Source organism: Furipterus horrens, unplaced genomic scaffold (genome assembly GCF_987537825.1).
Source record: "Furipterus horrens unplaced genomic scaffold, mFurHor1.1.pri manual_scaffold_4, whole genome shotgun sequence".
Classification (NCBI taxonomy): domain Eukaryota; kingdom Metazoa; phylum Chordata; class Mammalia; order Chiroptera; family Furipteridae; genus Furipterus; species Furipterus horrens.
The window spans coordinates 88,952,813-88,972,777 of NW_028327174.1; the positions used below are offsets into that span (position 1 = coordinate 88,952,813).

General features: G+C 40.6%; 1 protein-coding gene and 1 pseudogene across 1 annotated transcript in view; one reads left to right on the forward strand and one right to left on the reverse strand.

Moving 5' to 3' along the window:
• Positions 1 to 19,965, forward strand: part of LOC150012389 (uncharacterized) — a 143,093-nt gene that overhangs the window by 88,545 nt on the left and 34,583 nt on the right. The gene's annotated exons all lie outside the window — the stretch shown is intronic.
• Positions 11,640 to 12,296, reverse strand: LOC150012390 (NADH dehydrogenase [ubiquinone] 1 alpha subcomplex subunit 8 pseudogene; annotated as a pseudogene).

Genomic DNA, 19,965 nt, shown 5'->3' on the forward strand with positions numbered 1-19,965 from the left:
ACCATTTAGTATGTCTTTACTGTTCATCTCCATTTCACCACCCAGAGACACCTACTTATGAAAGAATATGATTCCTGACCATGCAGGGCCCCCCAAAACAAGTCAATTTCACACAAATGTCAGTGGAGGGTGATTCTCCTGATTCCCTTGCAATTTCTCAGGTAGGTCCAATGGTTCTCTCTTTTTAAAATACCTATCAGCTTTTTCCCCATGGGCTTTATGACTTCAGAGGTTATGTCTTCCAAACACACTGCATTCACAACTAGTTCATTGTTTCTCTCTCTCTCTCTCTCTCCCCCCCCCTCTTTTAATCCAGCAAATATGTGTATGACATAGGCACATAGGCCTTCTGGCCGACCTATGGCACCAAAAGCAAAGGGATGTAATATGTTAGTACTTCGTGATCTTATCCTCCCCCCACCACAGTAGTTATCTTCTTTATATTCCTAAAAAGGGAAGGACTCTTAGCTGAAAACCCTGTATTTATCCCACTCCTCCAACTTTCCTAATTAGTTTGTGGTTGGCCATGAAAGAGAGTGAGTGGTTCAAGATCACCCACCTCACTCTTCCCCCACACCTGCAAAAGAACAATTTACTTTCACATTTTGCTGGTGACAGGAGCCCTGAGTCAAAAGTTTTATGCAGAAAACAGTCTGGTTGCTGGTCACTGCAGCTACAGCACACAGAGTTCCCTGTAGGGATCAGGTTGTTAAGACCACGTAAGGACGAGATGCTGTAAAAGTGTCTGCCTTTTCCAATTTAATTTTACCAGAGCACATAAATCCACTGACATATTTTTTTTAACAGTTGTTCTCAACTTTAAATAAAAATTTAAAATAATTAACACCCAGTTTGCTTTTTAAAATTTTTGATATATGAGGTAGAGTGGGGAGATTTGGGGGCTATGGAAGGCATTCTAATATAAGAAGAATGCAATTTTTCATAATTAGACATTTGACTTTGAAACCTGTCTTCACCAAATATTTGGCTATGTGGCCTTGGGAAAGTTACTTTTAAGTCTTGATTGACTTTTGGGCAAGTGGGAATATTACAGCCTTACAGTCTTGTGAACATGAAATAATGAATATGGAAAAGGTGGCACATAACTGCCTCAGTAAAGGGGAGCTTACCTACCCTCCTTTCCCATCTCTTTATATCGCAGTGAGTCAGAGCCTCTATGTCATCTGCATTTAAGAGAGTCCTGGATGCTACGAGGTGATGCTGACCCTGAGGAAGTGACAGTCTAGGGGAGGGGGCAGAAGACAGTCAATCCTGTCTTATCCATAGAAGCAAGTCCCTGAATCATTGCAGACTAGCGAACGCCTGAAGAAGGTCAGAAGAGGCCTTACAGGAACTCTCACCCAGGCCTCAGGTTTTATTCACCCAGTTTCACTGCCTCAAAGGCCCCTGTCATCCCCTAGAGGAAAGGGGAGGCAGCTCCTTCTAGGATTAGCTGAAGGGGAGGTGAGAGGAGGTTCAGGGCTCTGGCCAATGACTTCTCTCCATGAAGTGTCTCAGAACTGAAGCTTCACTCTGGCCAACATGAGCCAATGGAACCAAGGCCTGGGTCCCAGCAACTGCCTCCCCATTCAGGGTCCTGTTCCCAATTTTCTCCCCTGCCTCCCTGGAGAGAAAAGGTTCAGTGTCTTATCCACAGGCACTGAAGACCCTATTCTGGTGGGGGTCCTTTAGCAACCAATATCCAACTACCTAGGCCACTTGGTGAAAAATGCACACTGCTGGCCCCCTTCATCACATACTTGGCCAAGGAGCCTGCCTGGATGTTGGGTGCAAAGAAAAAGACCATAAGCTGATGTGTTGAAAACATTAAAATAAGAAATGAATGGCTCATGGGGGCAAAGACTTCAGGCTGATTGTGCTCTGAGCAGCTGAGATAAAACAGTGTCAGGTGCTACTAAATTATTAGAATAATTGTGGAAAATAAAGGTATCTTTGACCTAGCTCTTTCACAGGAAGGCAGTGGTGTAGTAGAGAAGGCATGAGCATTGGTGTAAGGTGGACCAGGCCCCTTTCTAGTTCTTTTGGGGGAGGACAAGAGACTTGGCAGTGATGTGGAAGTAGGACTGTGATGGTAGTTCTTGCTGTTCACACAAATTGAGGTTTTACCATGTGCCAAGCACTATTAGGTGCTTTATAGCTGTTACCTCCCAAGAGCCTTGTGTGGTAGTCGCTATTATTATTTCCATTTTATTTTAACATTTTAATCCTAACCTGAGAACATTCTTTCATTGTTTTTTTTTGTGAGAGAGAAAGGGAAAGAAGATAAAGAACGAGAAACATCAATGTGAGAGAGAAACATCAATTAGTTGCTTGCATTTGTGCTCCAACTGGGGACCAAACCCACAACCTAGGCATGTGCCCTGACCAAGAATCAAACCCATGCATGACCATTCAATTTCAGGACAAGGCCCAACCAACTGAGCCACACTGGGCAGGGCACTTCTGTTTTATACTCATAGATGAGGAATCTGAGACGTAACCTCTCTCAGTCTTCATTTCTTACTTGCACAATGGGAATTTTAAAAAATATTGTCTCACAGAGTTGTAGGAATAATGACTAATTCACATCAAGTTCATGGTATACAATAGGTATTTGAGAACTGTAAATTTTCTTCTATAAGAATGGATCCCAATGAAATAATAAAAAGGAACAAAATATCTTATTACAGGGATATAACCTGGAAGCCATCTTTGTGTCCAGCAATAGGAAAAGACTTAGATTAGGACAGAATATTATACAGCCACTAAAATATCTATGAAAACTGTAAAAATAGAAAGTTTATAGATATTGTTAGATTAATAAAGAAAAATACGAAATAATATATAATTAAAAGTTGTTAGATGTAGGTTATTTAATGCTGTTATATAATGCCTTCCAATTTTAAAAAACAACAAACAAACAAAAAACAAAAGCAGTATCACGTGCCACAAGTGGCAGCTACTGTCAACATGATTAGAATAACAACTAATGTGTGTGATGTGCAAAGGATACCAATTCTTTTAACCACATCAGCATATGCAGAGAGTGGCCCTATCAATAACGTCGTTTTATTGTTATAATGAGAATATAACACATCTTTGGGACCGATCCTGGAAAAAAGTTTGACTTCAGTAGATGTACCACATGACAATCAGCCTGATGCACTCTTTATGTCCAATAAAGTTTCTTGGTCCAGTGATTAGAAGGTGACTTTACTAATGAGGTAGGAAAGCTTCCCTTAAAAGGCCTTTTCCTGTGCCCAGCTGGGAACATGCAGATTTAGCAGCATGTAGACTTTCTCTGACTAGGAAAGAGTGGTACTGTAGCACTTAACCTCTGAGGAGATTATTTCATAAAATATTATTATTTATTTAATTTTTTTTTTTGCACATGAAGGACATAGTTCTTGAATAGAAAATGTAAGTGTAAGCAAAAATTCTTTCATTATCTCAGTTTATGAACATGAAAAGTAATCCTACTGGGAGGTCAGCTGACCTAGAATATTCTTCCTCAATGTTAAAATTCCAAGAACGAGTGTGCCCCCCCCCCCAAAAAAAGACTAACATGGATTGTGCAGCCTTTTACTATAAATTGTGATAGCAAAGCTGTAGACTTTGTTGCAAGTTGTAGATTTTTTTTGCCTCTGTACCTCTTAAGCTATGCCTGGGCCTTTTCCTAAAGTCAGACTTGTCTCACTGAGCCATTGCAGGTCAATACAGTTCACCAGCTAGTGCTGTCTGTGAAAGCCAGCAGCAGCACCACAGCATCTAAAGACGAACGCCAGGACTACATTCTGCACCAGTCTCCCAAGCTCCCCATTTTGCCTGTAATCCTTGTCCTTCTTGATCCCACTCTGAAGCAGGTACCTGTGCTGGGGATAGAATAGCCAGTTGCAGTGGAGGAGCAGTAGTCCCAGAATCTAGAGGCACTTTAGTTCATATGCTGTCACTAACTGAGCTATCCTGAGTAAGTTAGTCAATCCATCTGTTTGCTTCTTTGTGAATAAGGAACATCTATAGATGTTGTCAGGATCAGATGAGAAAATTCAAGTGAAAGTGCTTTCAAAATAAATGTAATGGTCACAATGAGTTATCAATTCACACCCACTAGTTTCGATCTTCAGTCAGGGCACATGCACCTAGGTTGCAGGTTCAGTCCCCAGTTGGAGAACATGTGGGAGGCAACCGATCAATGTTTCTCTCTCACATCGATGTTTCTCCCCCCCTGCCACCTCTAAAATTAATAAACATATCCTCGGGTGAAGATTTTTTTAAATGTCCACTGAATTTGTCAGTCTTAAAAAAAAATGTAAGTGATAAGAAAGCATCATCTTGTAGTTTAATTGGCAGCATTTTTTCTTGGTACATCTTAGAATTAGGGGTCTTATATTTGATAATATTTGGTACTTATTAAAGGTAGTCCATGAGTGTGGCACCTAAGTTAATGTGACATCTCTAACTGTTCCATTGATAAATATTATAGTATAATTCTTGCTTCTCAAGCATTGAAATGAATTCACACTTGTTTTAGGACTTGTGTGGAATTTTTGTTAGTTATCAGAGTTGTGTGCTATTTGTTGACCCCTTACTCTGTTCCAAGCACAGTGCATTTGTGGCTTTTTGTGCATTTTCTCGTTGGTGCTTAAAAAATAATGATATGTAGACAGTACTATTTCCTATTTTGTAGAAAAGGTAACTGAGGTTAAGAAATATTAAAGATCTCTCCTGGAGTTCTTCAGAGCTGAAGGACACAGCCAAGACTTAAATCCATCTGACTCCAGAAGATCCTGCTCTTGACAGCTCTCCAGAACAGCTTTATGGCTGATTGTAAATTGGGTCTTAATATCACAGACAATTCAAGAAACGCAGAGGGAGATGAGAAAAGGAAGATGGATGTACTTATGTGGTAGTTGCAGACTTCTGGGCATTTTCTCATTCCACTAAAGTCAACTTGGTCAACTGCATTTTCCAGTTACTGGAAGGAGGTTGAAGCAAAGATGAGTGAGAATCTGTAGTTACATGTTACAGGTTTCTCCTGAAAATTCTGCTTATCAGCTGTAAAACTAATTAAGTTTCTGTTTTCCATCTTTATTCTCCAAGCATTCTGGTTTTATTTTAGTGTGCAGAAATACCTGTGGAAAGAACCACACAGGGTTGAGATACAGAGACAGAAGAAGAGTATCCTTTAACAAAATCCCAAAACACAGAACTGTAGAGCTAAAAAGAATCACAGATATTGACACACACTGAAACAACCTATGAAACTTTTCCAGGAACTAGATATCAGTGGTTCTCAAAATAGGCTTCCTGGGTCAGCAGCATCACCTGGAAATGTGTTAGAAATGGAGATTGCCAGGCCCCAGCCCAGACCTCTGGATCGGAGACTCTGGGGGTGGGATCCTGCCATTTGTGCTTTATTTATGAAGCCTTCTTACATTTGAGAAGCAATGAACTAAAGCAAAAATGTTGATAAGATTCTGAGGCTATTCCACCTTTTAGGAAGTACATCACAGCTGTATTTCAAATTCAATTAAAAATTATTTACTTTTATATTTTATACATGAAATTTCTTCCAGCATTTATAGTATTAAAAGCATAAGAATCCTAACCTAAAAATCTGATGCCATTCTCCTACTTTCCTCCTTAGCAATTAAAATTGACTAAAAATATCTTTTCTTAAAAAGTTTGTCAAAACACACACAGGAGACTTCCGGCCAAGATGGAGGCCTCAACTGACACACTCCATCTCCCTCTACAACTAGGAAGGAATACAACTACTGCAAAACCAGAAATAACCAGAAATTCCAGAAAATAAATGGAAGTCGAACGTATGAAGTTATAAAGAAGTGGTGCTTGTCCGGACAGGTAGGAGAGGTGAAGCCGAGGTGGCAGCAGCAACAGCAGCGGGACAGTGGTAAGCACAGACACCTGTATTTAAGAGGAGGCAAGAGGCACCTGGGGAGCACCCTGGCTGCAGACCAGACCCGTCAGTTTGCAATTCCAAAGCCAGGGAAGGCAGACCTCCATTGCCTCGGACTATGAGGCCTGGAGGGGGTGGGGACAGAGGAGGAGGCTCCTGATTTTTCAGCGGAGAGTGAATGGCAGGAATCCCTCTTGGACCCCCACCACCGCAGAAGACACCACAGCGTGGTGAGAAGGGTCACCTGGTTGTGATGAGTGCATGGGGCTCTGCCCCCTGTAGTGTAGGGGGTGTGACAGCCCTGCCCAGGAAGCAAAGGTAAACACAAAACTGTCAGGATGGCACAGATCATGATAGAGATCCCAGTGACACAGCTGACCAGACAGCAAACATTCTAGTCTAACAGACCAGGAGATAGATAACCTTTCTGAAGCTCAGTTCAGAGCTTTGGTTATAAAAATGCTTACAGACCTGACAGCAGATCTTAAACAAGATGGGGAAGGAATGAAGGCTAGTCCTGCTGAAATGAACAAAAACACATACGAACTACTGGTGAGGGAAAGAAAACCAGGGATCAAATCAACAAATTGGAACATAGGGAAGAAACAAACAGTCAACCAGTGCAGAAAGAGGAAACAAAAAGTGAGGAAAATGAAGAGAGGCTCAGAAACTTATTAGACAGCTATAAGCGGGCCAACATCCAAATCATAGGGTTGCCAGAAGGTGAAGAAGAAGATCCAGAAATTGGAAAATTATGTAAAAAAATAATGAAGCAGAACTTCCCTAACTTGGGGAAAGAAATGAACTTACAGGTAGAGGAAACACAGAGAGTTCCAAAAAAACTGGACTCAGGGAGAACCACACCAAGAAATATTATAATCAAAATGTCAAAAATTAAGGATAAAGAGAGAATCTTAAAAGCAGCAAGAGAGAAGAGAATTACATACAAAGGGGTCCCAATAAGACTGTCAGCTGATTTCTCAAAAGAAACTCTTCAGGCAAGAAGGGACTAGCAAGAAATATTCAAAGTAATGAAAAGCAGAAACCTGCAACTGCAATTACTCTATTCAGTGAAGCTGTCATTCAGAATAGAAGGGCAAAGAAAGTGCTTCCAGGACAAAGTAAAACTGAAGGAGTTCATCAGATCCAAACCACTGTTATTGAAATGTTAAAGGGACTTGTTTAGGAGAAACGATCAACACTATGAACATTAAAATGAAAACTGTATCACAATAACCAACAACAGAGGCTAAGTAATTGAAACAAAGGCAAACTAAGTAGGCAATGAGAGTGCAAAAGAATTATAGGTATGGGGAACCTTATGAGGGGAAGGGGAAGGGAGGAAAGGGAGGGAGATGGTACAGGAATTAAGAAGCATAGTAAGAGGAAGTAGAATATACAGGAAGATGTTGAGAAGAAGTATACGCACAACCAATAGGCATGGACTAAGGGGGGGGGGCACAACTAGAGGGTGGGGTGTCACTGGGTGGAGGGTAACAAAGGCAAAAGAAATTGGGACAACTGTAACAGCATAATCAATAAAGCATATTTTAAAACTTAAAGAAGAAAAAAATGTTTGTCAGTCTGAAGTGTTTTCTGCATTGAATTGTAAGGTAGTAGATGACAGAAACCACCTTGTTTCACCTAATTTGGAAACATCCACATCAATAATGCACAAATAGAGATGGATATCATTAAAACTATTATAGAAATTTCCTTGGGATATTCATCTTTCTGTATAGGTATTTTGTTAATATACTTTTCTAATTTATTGACTCCAGAAATAAAAATAGTGAAAAGTTGCTATAGCCAGTAGAAGAAGAGAGAACACTTTTCTGGCACCTGAATTTCTTAAATAATTCAATTTCTGAAATGTTTGTTTCCTTACATATATTTTGATTTCATTCTTGGTCTGGGGAACTGAGGAATTTGTTCAGGTCAGCATTTCCCAAATAGCATTCCTGTAAGACATCAGTTTGTTTCCCAAAACAAACATTTTGGGGTAAATACAGCTGAGAAATGCTGTGTTAAAAAAATTAAATTGATAGATTCACTTCATGACATCCCTGAGTTTTTAGAAGGTAATATGAATTGGGACTCTCCAGGGGGTTATGTCACACACAGCATTTTCTATATTTTTCTAATAAAAAATTTTAGAAACAAACCAATAAAGCATTGTCTCTAAGGACCTTCTGCACTGACATGGAAATATTGCTATACAGAATCCTTTTTTGTGATGGTAATTTATGCAAAGAAATGTTGCCTGTCAATTTGTTGGATGATTACTTTAGTTTGTAAAATATCCAATGAACTGATTTTTGGTGCCCTAAAACTAAAATATAGCCCCCAGATATATGAAATGTATGTCTAGGTGCATCTCTGCTTTAAGTAGTTCTTTGTATGTTATATAAAAATATTGCTCCTGGAATATAATGTGTTTCAAACAACTTAATAAATATGTATAATATGAGCATGACAAATAGTGTTCAACTTAAATCTTTGTTAAAAATTTTGTTTTTATTTTGATAAAAGAGAAGGCCAGTTGACATTTTGACCTTACTGGTGGTAAAATTATTTCAATTATTAATGTTTTCTCAATGAATATTTATTGAGTGTTATGTTAAATAATGTTTTGCTCAATACTTAAGGCATTAAGAAGTATTAGTTTTTTATTGATGTGTAACAAAAATTATCACAAACAAAGGCTTCAAACATCACCCAACTATCAGCTCATGGTTCTGCAGGTTCAAAGTCTAGCTAGGCATAGCCAGGTCTCTGCTCAGGGTGTCATTAAGCTAGAATCCAGATGTTGGCCAAATGGAATTCCTGTCTGGAGGCATTCATATTATCAGCAGAATCCAGTTTCTTGCAATTATGTAATGAGGTTCCCATTTTCTTGTCTATTGTCAGTAGGGTGTTGCTCTCTGGTCCCATGTGTTGCTTTCAGGTCCTTTTCACAGGGCCCCCTCTACCTTCAGGCCAGCAAAGGTATGTCCAGTCTCTCATTTGCTTTGAATCTTTGACTTTTTCTTCTGTCTCTAGCCAGAGAAAACTCCACTTTTAATGATTCATTGTGATTAGGTCAGGCCCACCTGGGTAATCTCACTTTCTTGAAGTCAACTGTGCCATGTACCATGATCGCAGGAGTAATGTCACATTCACAGATTTCATCCACATTCAAAGTGGGAGAAGAAATTACAAGGATGAGGGGCAAGTGGGGTTATCTTAGAATTCTGCCTACCACGAAGCGTAAGATGCATCCCAGTTCTCCAAAGTTTAAGAATTAGTCAGGAGATGCCCTGACTGGTGTGGCTCACTTGGTTGAGCATCTTTCCCCAAAGCGTAAGTGTGCCAATTAAATTCCCCATCAGGGTGCATGCCTGGGTTGCAGGCTCAGTCCCCAGTTGGGGAGAGTACAAGAGGCAGTCTATCGATGTTTCTCTTACACATCAATATTTCTCTCCCTCTCTTTCTCCTTTCCTTTCCCTATCTCTAAAAATAAATAAAATATTAGAAAACAATTAGGACATCGACAAATATAAGCAGAATATAAATTTTAAAATGAATACTACACAAAGTACTTCAGTCGTTTATAGGGTGATATCAGTGGGATCAGCTCGTTAGATATGTTACATAGAGTTGCTGTTTTTTTTTTTTTTTTTTTAATATACTAGGTCCAGAGGGATAATAATAGAATGCCTAGCATTTATTGAGTTATAAGCCCCAGGTACTGTCCTGTTTATGTGTATTATTTCATTCCATCTTTACAAAAATCCTACTACAATTATCTCCATTTCACAACTGAAGGAACAGAAGTTTAGAGAGGTGAAAACTGGCAATTGGCAGAACCAGGAGCAATGTCAAGGCAATGGGTTCCTTGTTACTATTTAATGTAACCTTTGTTAGGTCATTACCCTGAGCCAAGCACTTTGCTAGATGCTTTTAATACAAAAGTGAGGTCCAATTTCTGCCTCTGGGAAGTCACTATAAGAAAGAGGGTCCAGGAAATAAACCATTGCCCTGCAGTATGTAGAGTTTAATAATAGTATAATGGCCTCACAGAGGATGATGAACTCCACTTTGGTGGGTCACCAAGGGCTTCTTGGAGGAAGTGACACGAGCTAGATCTGAAGACTAGTAATCCAGGAGAATGTAGAAGGTTGGGATAGACAAGAAGAAATTTCAGAAATGGACAAAGGCAAGTAAGAATGAAGTCATGTGACCTAGCTAGGATAAGACTGGTTTACTGGAGAGAGGTATGAGATGAGGCTGCAAAAGAAGTTTTGGGTCCAGTCATCAGTGGGCTTGCACAACATAATGGTCTGATTGGACTATCTCATAGGTAGGGAATCCATTGAGTTGTTTTAAGCAGGAGAATAACATGGACAGAGTTGTACCCAAAAAATGGTCATTTTAGCATTAACCTGGAGGATGCATTTGAGAACAATAGGACTAGAGCAGGGAGATCAGTTAGAAGATTATCATCACAGTCTAACTGAGCAATTTTAAGGGCCTGTGGTGAAAGGGAAAGCAGAAAAATGTGAGGGGAACATGGAGAGATGAGGTCTGGTAACCTGTTAGATTGAGGACATGAACAAGAAAGAGGATTTAGGGTCACTCATGGGTGTGGTTTAGCTTGTTCTTTAGTATTGCCCAAATGAAGTCTGAGTTATCTGTATAACCCCCAAATGGAGACGTCAGAACCCATGGACAGATGTTGTAGTGTTACAATGGGCACATGCCCAGCATACAAGAGCATTTGTTTGGCGTTACTTTCTAAAGCAGGTGATTCTAGGGAGATATGAGGAAAACCAGGAGGGACAGTGGAAGAGGTTTTATAAAACAAGTGAAAATTGCCTAGAGAGCCCCCAAGGGTAGGGGTAGCTGGAGAGAAAATGGAGTCCGCATGAAGAGAATGTTGTCATGTGGTTTGTTTTTTTTTTAAGATTTTATTTATTTATTTTTAGAGAGAGGGGTAGGGAGGGAGAAAGAGAGGGAGCGAAACATCACTGTCTGGTTGCCTCTCACGCTCCCCCAACTGGGGACCTGGCACGCAACCCAGGCATGTGCCCTGACTAGGAATTGAACCGGCGACCCTTTGGTTCACAGGCCAGTGTTCAATACACTGAGCCACACCAGCCAGGGTAGCCATGTGGTTTTACAGTGGTGCCCTCAGCACAGAGTGATGCAGGGACTGTGCCCAAGAGGTGAGCACACTGTTCACTATGAGGTCACTTCAGCATGGTCCTGAAGCTCTTTCTCAGGCTTAGGAATTTGATTTATTTTATTTGTTAATTATTATTATTGGAGTGGAAGTGGCTTCGTTTCTCAGCAGTGGTCTCTCCTTAACCAGACTCACCAAGACTGAGTCACACATGTAAACAATGCATTGAGTTACAAGGGAAACTATAATGGTAGCTGGCCTGACTGACCTGGGCCCATTCCACGGGAAACTGAGCTGCTAGGAGACTGCTCTGGGATCATGACCTAGTGAAGGGGATTGCTAGGTGACTACAGTGTTCTCTAGTATAGAGCCTAACTAGCACTTTCCCGATCAACAGACATGGATAGACATTCTGGTTGACTTAACAGATGGCTGTTGTCCACTCCTTGCTTCTTAGGTTCCCTTTTAGTCACACTTTTTCTCTAAATAAGCTTCCTTGTTTGCTTCTACTTGCCAAATTACAGTCACTATTTTTTCCTTTAAATTTTTTAATGGTCAGGAATGGTATAGAACAACTGCCAAGTCACATAAATTAACTTTTTTGTTAATATTTGTGATCCCAGAAAGAACTCTTATCAGTTGATGCAAACTGCTTGAGTTTTTATCTGTCATTGTCTGGGCATGTGACTGAGTGTAAGCCATGGACTCATATTTACGTGGTCCAGAAAAAAGGCAGCTGCCGAGTTTGGCAGGCTTTAGATCTCCTTCTACCTCCAAGTTGGGCTCCGGTCTTGATCTTGAGTGATAGGGATTATCTAGTAAAGGTCATGTGTTTTCACTTTGGTGATCCTGGACAGCTCTCCCAGGTCAGGTCACACCCAGCCCAACTTGTCCAGCACACACTCATGTAAAACTTTGCCTGCCATTTATGACAGCAACAGAATAGCTGCAGGCTGGAATAATCAATGCAGGTTCAGTTGTTTGTAAAAGGCTCTGCACAGTGACGTTTTATCTGTGCACTGTTGACAAGCTTGCCTTTCTCTAAACACTGCTGCAGGTCTTTCTCTTCCCAGCAGCACAGCATGAGCTCCTTCTGGGTTTATTGCACTAAACTCCATAGTGATGCACCACAGCTTTAAGTACAGCAGGACTGACTTTCACCTCCCACTCTTTCAGGTCTGCCAGAATGGGTAGCTCCACTGTCCCAGACATGAAGGCAGTGTCCCAAACCAGGATGAGGCACCCGCAGCCACATCATCCCTGTCTCCTACAATCACTTTTTAATTCTATTTTCCTGATATTGATTCCAGATTTTGGTTGGAGTTTTGGGTCACCCCCAGCTCCTCAGTCACTCATCAACAGAGCAGGCCTTTTCTTGATTTAGGCATGCCAGTTACCACCAAGTGTAGAGCTTTAACCATGTAAATTGTGGATGACAACTTTCCAGGTTTTAAGGGGCAGCCCATGGTCACCCCCTGTGAAGAAGAGTCAGAGAGGTTAGACAAGAGGGTAGACTAGATTTAAAAATTCTTGCAAAAAAAATATTTAAAAAAAAACCTGTCCAGGTAGCTCAATTGGTTAGAGCACCGGCCTGATATGCCAAGGTTGTAAATTTGATCCCCGGTCAGGGCACATACAAGACTCAACCAATGGCCCTGGCCAGGGGCTCAGGTGATTGGAGTGTTGTTCTATCAAAAGGTTTGCGAGTTTGATTCCAGGTCAGGACATGTACCGGAGGCAACCAATTGATGTTTCTTTCTTACATCAATATTTCTGTCTGTCTCTCCCTCTTTCTAAAAAATAAAAATCAGTAACTATGTCCTTGGGTGAGGATTTAAAAAAATAATAAAATGTATGTATAAAACTTTATTTAAAAAAAGACTCAACCAATAAATGCATAAATAAGTGAAACAACAAATAAATGTTTCACTTTCTTCCCCTTCCTTTCTCTCTCTGAAATCAATTTTAAATGTTTTTTAATTAAATAAAGAAATAGAAGTTATTGCAAATGTAGCATCTGGATGAGGATGTGAATCCTAGCAATGTGCCTTGTCCTTGTGAATCCTAGGGAGACCCTGGAGGTATGGATTTGGGGTAGCAGGATAGTTCGATGAAATCGTGTTTGGGGGAGTTTTCTGGGACTGAGGGTAAACTGAATTGGAGTAAGGATTGATGAGAGGGCAAGAGTCCAGTTAAGAAGCTGAGGCAAAAATGACAACAAATTCACAACTGTCAACAACTAAATCTAAAAACTAAAAACAAAACAAAACTAAGCAAACAACCAGAATCATAGATGTGGGGATCATTTGCAGGGTTATCAGCTGGGAGGGGGAAGGGGGAGAAATGGGGAAATGGCACAGGGACTAAGAAGCGTAATTGATTGATATAAAATAGACCAGAGAAAGTTCAGAATAATACAGGAAAGGGTGAAGCCAAAGAACTTATATGCATGACCCATGGATATGAACCTAGAGGGTGGGATTGATGGAGGGAAGGTGGGTATTGGGAGGAGGGGAGAAAACAAAAAAAAGAAGCTGAGGCAGTGAAGATAGGTGGACTGTGCAAGGCCAGGACTGAAATGGTGACAAAGTGTGGAAAGGAAATGACATGTCTAACACTTATTTCAAAGAGAGAATCCGTGAGATCTGATGACTGATGGACTATAGCAGATAAAGATGAGGAACTCATTGACATATACACACTTTTTTCTTAGTTCTATGATTGTTATTGTGCTCTAAGTTTTAATATTACACATTGTTTTAGGTGTATGTCTATGAGCACTATATATGTAAAACTTGACAATTTCAGTCTGTCAGATCTGGCACTCCTGCCCTGGTTTACCAGAATGAGCAACTTCTTAGAAATTCCAAATTGTAGTCTAATGCAGATGATTTTCCTTTGTCAGATTTCTTAGGAAGAAATGTTCCTGGTATAAGCAGAATAAGGAATAAAAATCTGACAGAAACTCAGGCTAATGGGGAGGAGAACTGACCTCTCGAGCAGTAAGCATTTATTAAACACTTATTATATGCTCAAAGTTGCATAAGGAGCTGTGGAGGCTATGAAACTTGAATCCCTTCTCAGGAGCTGGATTATCCATAAAAAACAAGCAGCAGCAAGCAGCATAAGGGTCTATGTGAGGTGCTAGATTGGCCCATGGTGATGGGTAGTATTTGCATACAAACTAAGCAATGGGCCTCTGGAAGCCATCTCAGAAAAAATCGAAGATCAGGAAGACAATCTCTTAGCCTGAAGGCAATGGTATAGGCAAACTGGGGCTGGTTTGTTTAGTCACAGGGTCACAAGGGATTCATCCTTTACTCCCCAGAAGTTTATTCTTTGCAAAACACTTTTACATGTATTAATCTCATTTTAGCTTTGACACAGTCTAGTAAGGGAGGCAAAGTGAGGATTGTAAAGGAGGAAAGGATTTGAGAGAGATTTATGATGTTGAAACAGCAGGACTTTATGACCAATTAATCTTCCAATACATAAAGAGTGGAGGAAGCATTGAGGATGACCCACTTCCACTCTCTCACTCACTTATTAAATCACTTGTGCAGCAAACACTTTTTGAGGGTCCAGTATGCATATCATCTGTGCCCTGGTGCTACCAAGTAGCTCATAGTACCACTGCCTGCAATAGGATACAGTGACCTGGTGCTAATTGTCCTTCATATTCCCACCTGCCTATGAGACACCCAAATGAAATTGACCAGTAGGTAATTTTACAGAAATGTTTGGCTTTTGTAGGACAGAGGTTTGGGATCTGAAATACATTTGGAAGTGATTAGCCTATAGGTGAGAGTTAGGGTCTGGAGTGGGTTCGATGACCTGGGAAATCTTGATGAAGATACTTAATAATCCCAGTTTCTTTATGTGGGAAATGGAGATAATATCTACACCACAGGACTACTTTAGAGCAAAGGAACATGAACAGACCTGAAAAACAGCAGAGCATTATATAAAATGAAAATATTGTTACTGGTATTTTATTGCTATAATATCATCTTATCTGACTAAACAGCTTAACAAATTCCTCAAAAAGACCAGAATTTTACACTATATTCCTCTATTATCTCATTATCATTCACCCTTCCCCAGGCAGAGTCCAAGAGCTAAATAGAAATAGGTCTTGAAATCCAGGCTTTGAGTAGAAGTTGAGATTAGACTAATTCATAAATGTATCTTAGGTTTGAAAGGTGCATGTGACAGAAGCTGAGGCAGGACAATTGTGTTGTTGTGCAATTTGACATCTAAAAGTATTAATAGGGAGACTTCAGGCCAAGATGGAGGCCTAGAAAGACACACTGCATCTCCCTCCACAACTAAGAAGGAATACAACTATTTCAAAACTAGAGACAACCAAAAGTTCCAGAAAATCAAGCTGCAGGGAAGTCCAACAAAGATATAAAGAAGAAATATTCATCCAGATGGGTAGGAGGGGCTGAGTGAGGGCGGAGAGGATGCAGTGTGCTGGCGGCAGCAGTGGCAATGACAGGTCAGTGGAAAGTGCAGTTACACATTTTAAAAAGTAGGGAGGGGCACCTGGGGAGCACTCCCAGCACCAGACAAGACCCAACAGCTCACAGTTTGGCCCCGAGGGAAATAAAGCCTCATTTCTTCTGACTGTACAAACCAGTGGGGGTTGGGGTGGAGGAAGAAACTGTCAGTCTCCCAGTAGAGTTCGCTTGTTTAATCCTTTGAATGCCAATGTCGCTGTGAGAGACACTGATAAGTTTTCCCAAAAGTGCCAGCGTCGCTCCCAGCAAATTTTTTTCATGGCTATAAATGTAAATAACAATGGAATTATTTGTATTTTATGTTTTGTTCTCTTTTTTTGTACCTCAGGTTATATATTGATATAACTTTTTCTCATGTTGATCCAAATTTCAAATTACGCATGGCACTCAGGTGTTAAAGGGCCCCCATGGTCCTAGAATGTCCAGAGACCTACCCACTCTGGGAACCATGGCTAGGGCAACAGCTTGAGAGGTGCCAGTCCCATACGGAAGTGGAAGAAGTGCCTGGAAAAGGCATGAGTGCTGAACAAATAGCATTGTTCCCTCTTAGACCCCTTCTCCACATACAGCGCCACAAAGTGGTGAAACAGATCACCCTGTACTGACGAATACCTAAAGCTCTGCCTCCTGCAACTAACAGGTGTGAAGCTCTAACTAAGACACAGGGGCAAACAAACACAGGAACCTGTCAAGATGAGGAGACATAGAAGTATGGCCCAAAAGAGGGAACACATCAAAGTTCCAGTGGGAGAACTGAGCAATGAGGAGATAGCCAACCTAACAGATGAGGAGAGAGCCAACCTAACAGACACGGCATTCAAAACACTGGTGATAAGGTTGCTCACAGGCTTGACAGAATTGCTTAAGTATGACAGATGCATAAAGGAAAAAAGTGAAGGCTATGATAAATGAAACAAACAAAAAAAATCCACACAAAACCAATGGTAAAGAGAAGGAAACCAAGGTTCAAATAGATGATTTGGAATATAAGGAAGAAGAAAACAGTCAACCAGTACAGAATGAGGAAAGAAGAATTGAAAAAATGAGAGGTTTGGGAACCTCTAGGACAACTTCAAACGTGCTAACAGCCGAATCATAGGGGTGCCAGAAGGAGAAGAGGAAGAGCAAGAAATTGAAAGCTTATGTGAAAAAATAATGAAGGAAACACCCCAAATTTGGCAAAGGAAATAAACATACAAGTCCAGGAAGCACAGAGTCCTAAAGAAGCTAGATCCAATGAGGTCCACACCAAGACACATCATCATTAAAATGCCAAAGGTGAAAGATAAAGAGATAATCTGAAAAGCAACAAGAGAAAAGCAGAGAGTTACCTACAAAGGGATGTCTATAAGACTATCAGCTGATTTCTCAAAAGAAACTGCAGGCAAGAAGGGACTGGCAAGAAGTATTCAATGTGATGAAAAGCAAGGACCTACAACCAAGACTACTATATCCAGCAAAGCTATCATTTGGAATGGAAGGGGAGATGAAGTGCTTCCCAGACAAGATAAAGCTAAAGGAGTTTATCATCACCAAGCCATTATTATGTGAAATGTCAAAGGGACTTACTTAAACAGAAGATCAAAACTATGAACACTAAAATGACAACAAACTTACAACTATCAACAACTGAATCTAAAAATTAAAAACAAAATCCAACTTAGCAAACCAGAATAGGAAAAGAATCATAGGTATGAGGATCATTTGGAGGGTTATCAGCTGGGAGGGGGGAGGGGGGAGAAGTGGGGATATGGTGCAGAGATTAAGAAGCATAATCAGTTGGTACAAAATAGATTGGGGATGTTAAGAATAATATAGAAAAGGGTGAAACCAAAGAACTTATATGCACAACCCTAGGACATGAACTAAGGGGGGTTGGATTGCTGGAGGAAAGGGGGGTACTGGGCAGAGGGGAGCAAAGGAGAAAAACATTGGAACTACTGTAACAACATAATAAAATATACTTTAAAAAAGAAAAGAAAAAGATCAATACTATGAACATTAAAAGGGCAACAAACTCACAACTATTAACACCTGAATCTAAAAAATAAAAAAATCCAACTAGGGAACCAGAATAGGAAAAGAATCATAGGTATTGGTATCATTTGGAGGTTTATGAGCTGGGAGGGGGAGGGGGAGGGAGAGTAATGGTGATATGGTTCAGGGATTAAGAAGCACAATTGGTTGGTACAAAATAGACAGGGGGAAGTTAAGAATAATATAGAAAAGGGTGAAACCAAAGAACTTATATGCATGACCCATGGACATGAACTAAGGGGGTGGGATTGCTGGAGGGAAGGGGGGGTACTGGGACGAGGGGAGCAAAAGGTAAAGAATTGGGACAACTCTAACAACATAATCAATAAAATATACTTAAAATTAAAGTATTAATAGGATTTTTTTCAGATATTCTAAACACTGGAGTGTGAGGAGAGGGGAAATTTAGAAAAATTTGAGAGAAGTCAAGTTTTGATCAGGAAACTCCCTGATTGTCAAAATGAAAGGCAGGGGAGGTGGGGCTGGGGAGCCAGAGTACCTTTAGAAAAATATTCAAAGCAAAGTTGTTTAATGTCAAATTTAGAACTTTTGATTGAGTAAAAACATGAAATAGGTGACAAAGAGTTTTTCTTTTTAATAAGATCTGCTTTTTTTTGGACATTTTCAGCCTCATAAAATTAGACTTTAATAACAACTTTCTTAGATTCATCTTTATTTTTTGGGTGATGTTCTATAACCAACTCCATGGAATAGAACCCGACTGGAAAGATTAAGTAACACATTCCTGCTCAGTGTCAACTTTCAATACAATGTGATATGGAGGCAATGGTTTAGTGCCCATCCAGTCAACCCATTGCTTTTTCTGGCTTTTATTAATGGATGACTGGATGCATAGGTGTGTCTACTGTGCAAGTAGCCACCATGTGTTAGAAGTAAAACAGGGGAGGCTGACCCGAACAAAGCAGGGCACATTTCACATGGCGCCTTGGTGTATGACCCAACAATTAGTGTTGAGAAAAACCAGTATTTATTTACAATATTCCACCCTTGCGGGGGGCTGGAAGCACTTTAGCTTGAGCCGTGTTCTCCTCCAAGACCCAGCACTCCCCTTGCCCCCCAAAGGCTACAAACCAAAACAAAGCCCAATAGCTCCCCATTCCTATCTGTCAGCTCTCTCCTTCAGGATCTGGGGTACATTGTTTTCAGCCTCCATATAGTAGTCCAGAAAAGCATGTGCCATGTTACACTGGGTCATGGTGAAGTCCAGGAAAGGCACAAGTCCTAAGAGAGTGTCCTCTCCTTATATCCCGAGTTCCAAGAGTTCAGATAGAGCCTAGGTCTGCAGAGTCGTTGGTGGCTTTGCAGTCAGCTGGGGCAGGCACAGTCAAAGCAGCAGGATGTCTGCTTTCCTACCACCCCAGGCCGCATGGCCGAATCCTAACTACAAACTGCATAGCTGCTCCTTCCTTCTCACCATGGACTAGTTTCACTACAAACTGAATAGCTGCTACTTCATTACAGGCAGCATGGCCAAATCCCCTTTCAGCTCACAGCTCCTTCCTTATGGCTACTCCTCCTTTCTCTTTAACACTTACTCCGCCCACATGGCCCTCTCCCATGGTGAACCAGCTCTCCTACAAAGCTGCCTGCCTGCTACATCATGGCTGTCTCTCCTACACATCAGACCTCCTAGCAAACTCCCATCTATACTCTTTAAGACTGTGTGGCTTCGCTCTGTTTATCGTCATGGTCTCCCTAATTTTATTTTCTTTATATTTTATTGATTATGTTTTTACAATAGTCTCAATTTCTTTTCCTTTGCTCCCCTTTTCCCAGTACCCACCTTCCCTCCAATACTCCCACCCCCCGTAGGTCATGTCCACGGGTCGTGCATATAAGTTCTTAGGCTTCATCCTTTCCTATATTATTCTTAACTTCCCCCTGTCTATTTTGTACCAACCAATTATGCTTCTTAACCCCTGCACCATTTCTCCATTTCTCCCCCATTCTCCTTCCCAGCTGATAACCCTGCAAATGATCCCCACCCCTATGATTCTGTTCTGGTTGTTTTTTTAGTTTGTTTTTGTTTTTATTTTTTAAATTCAGGTGTTGATAGTTGTGAGTTTGTTGTCATTTTAATGTTCATAGTGTTGATCTTTTTCTTAAATAAATCCCTTTAACATTTCATATAATAATGGCTTGGTGATTATGAACTCCTTTAGCTTTACCTTGTCTGGGAAACACTTTATCTACCCTTCCATTTTAAATGATAGCTTTGCTGGATAGAGTAGTCTTGGTTGTAAGTCCTTGCTTTTCATCACATTGAATACTTGCCAGTCACTTCTTGCCTACAAAGTTTC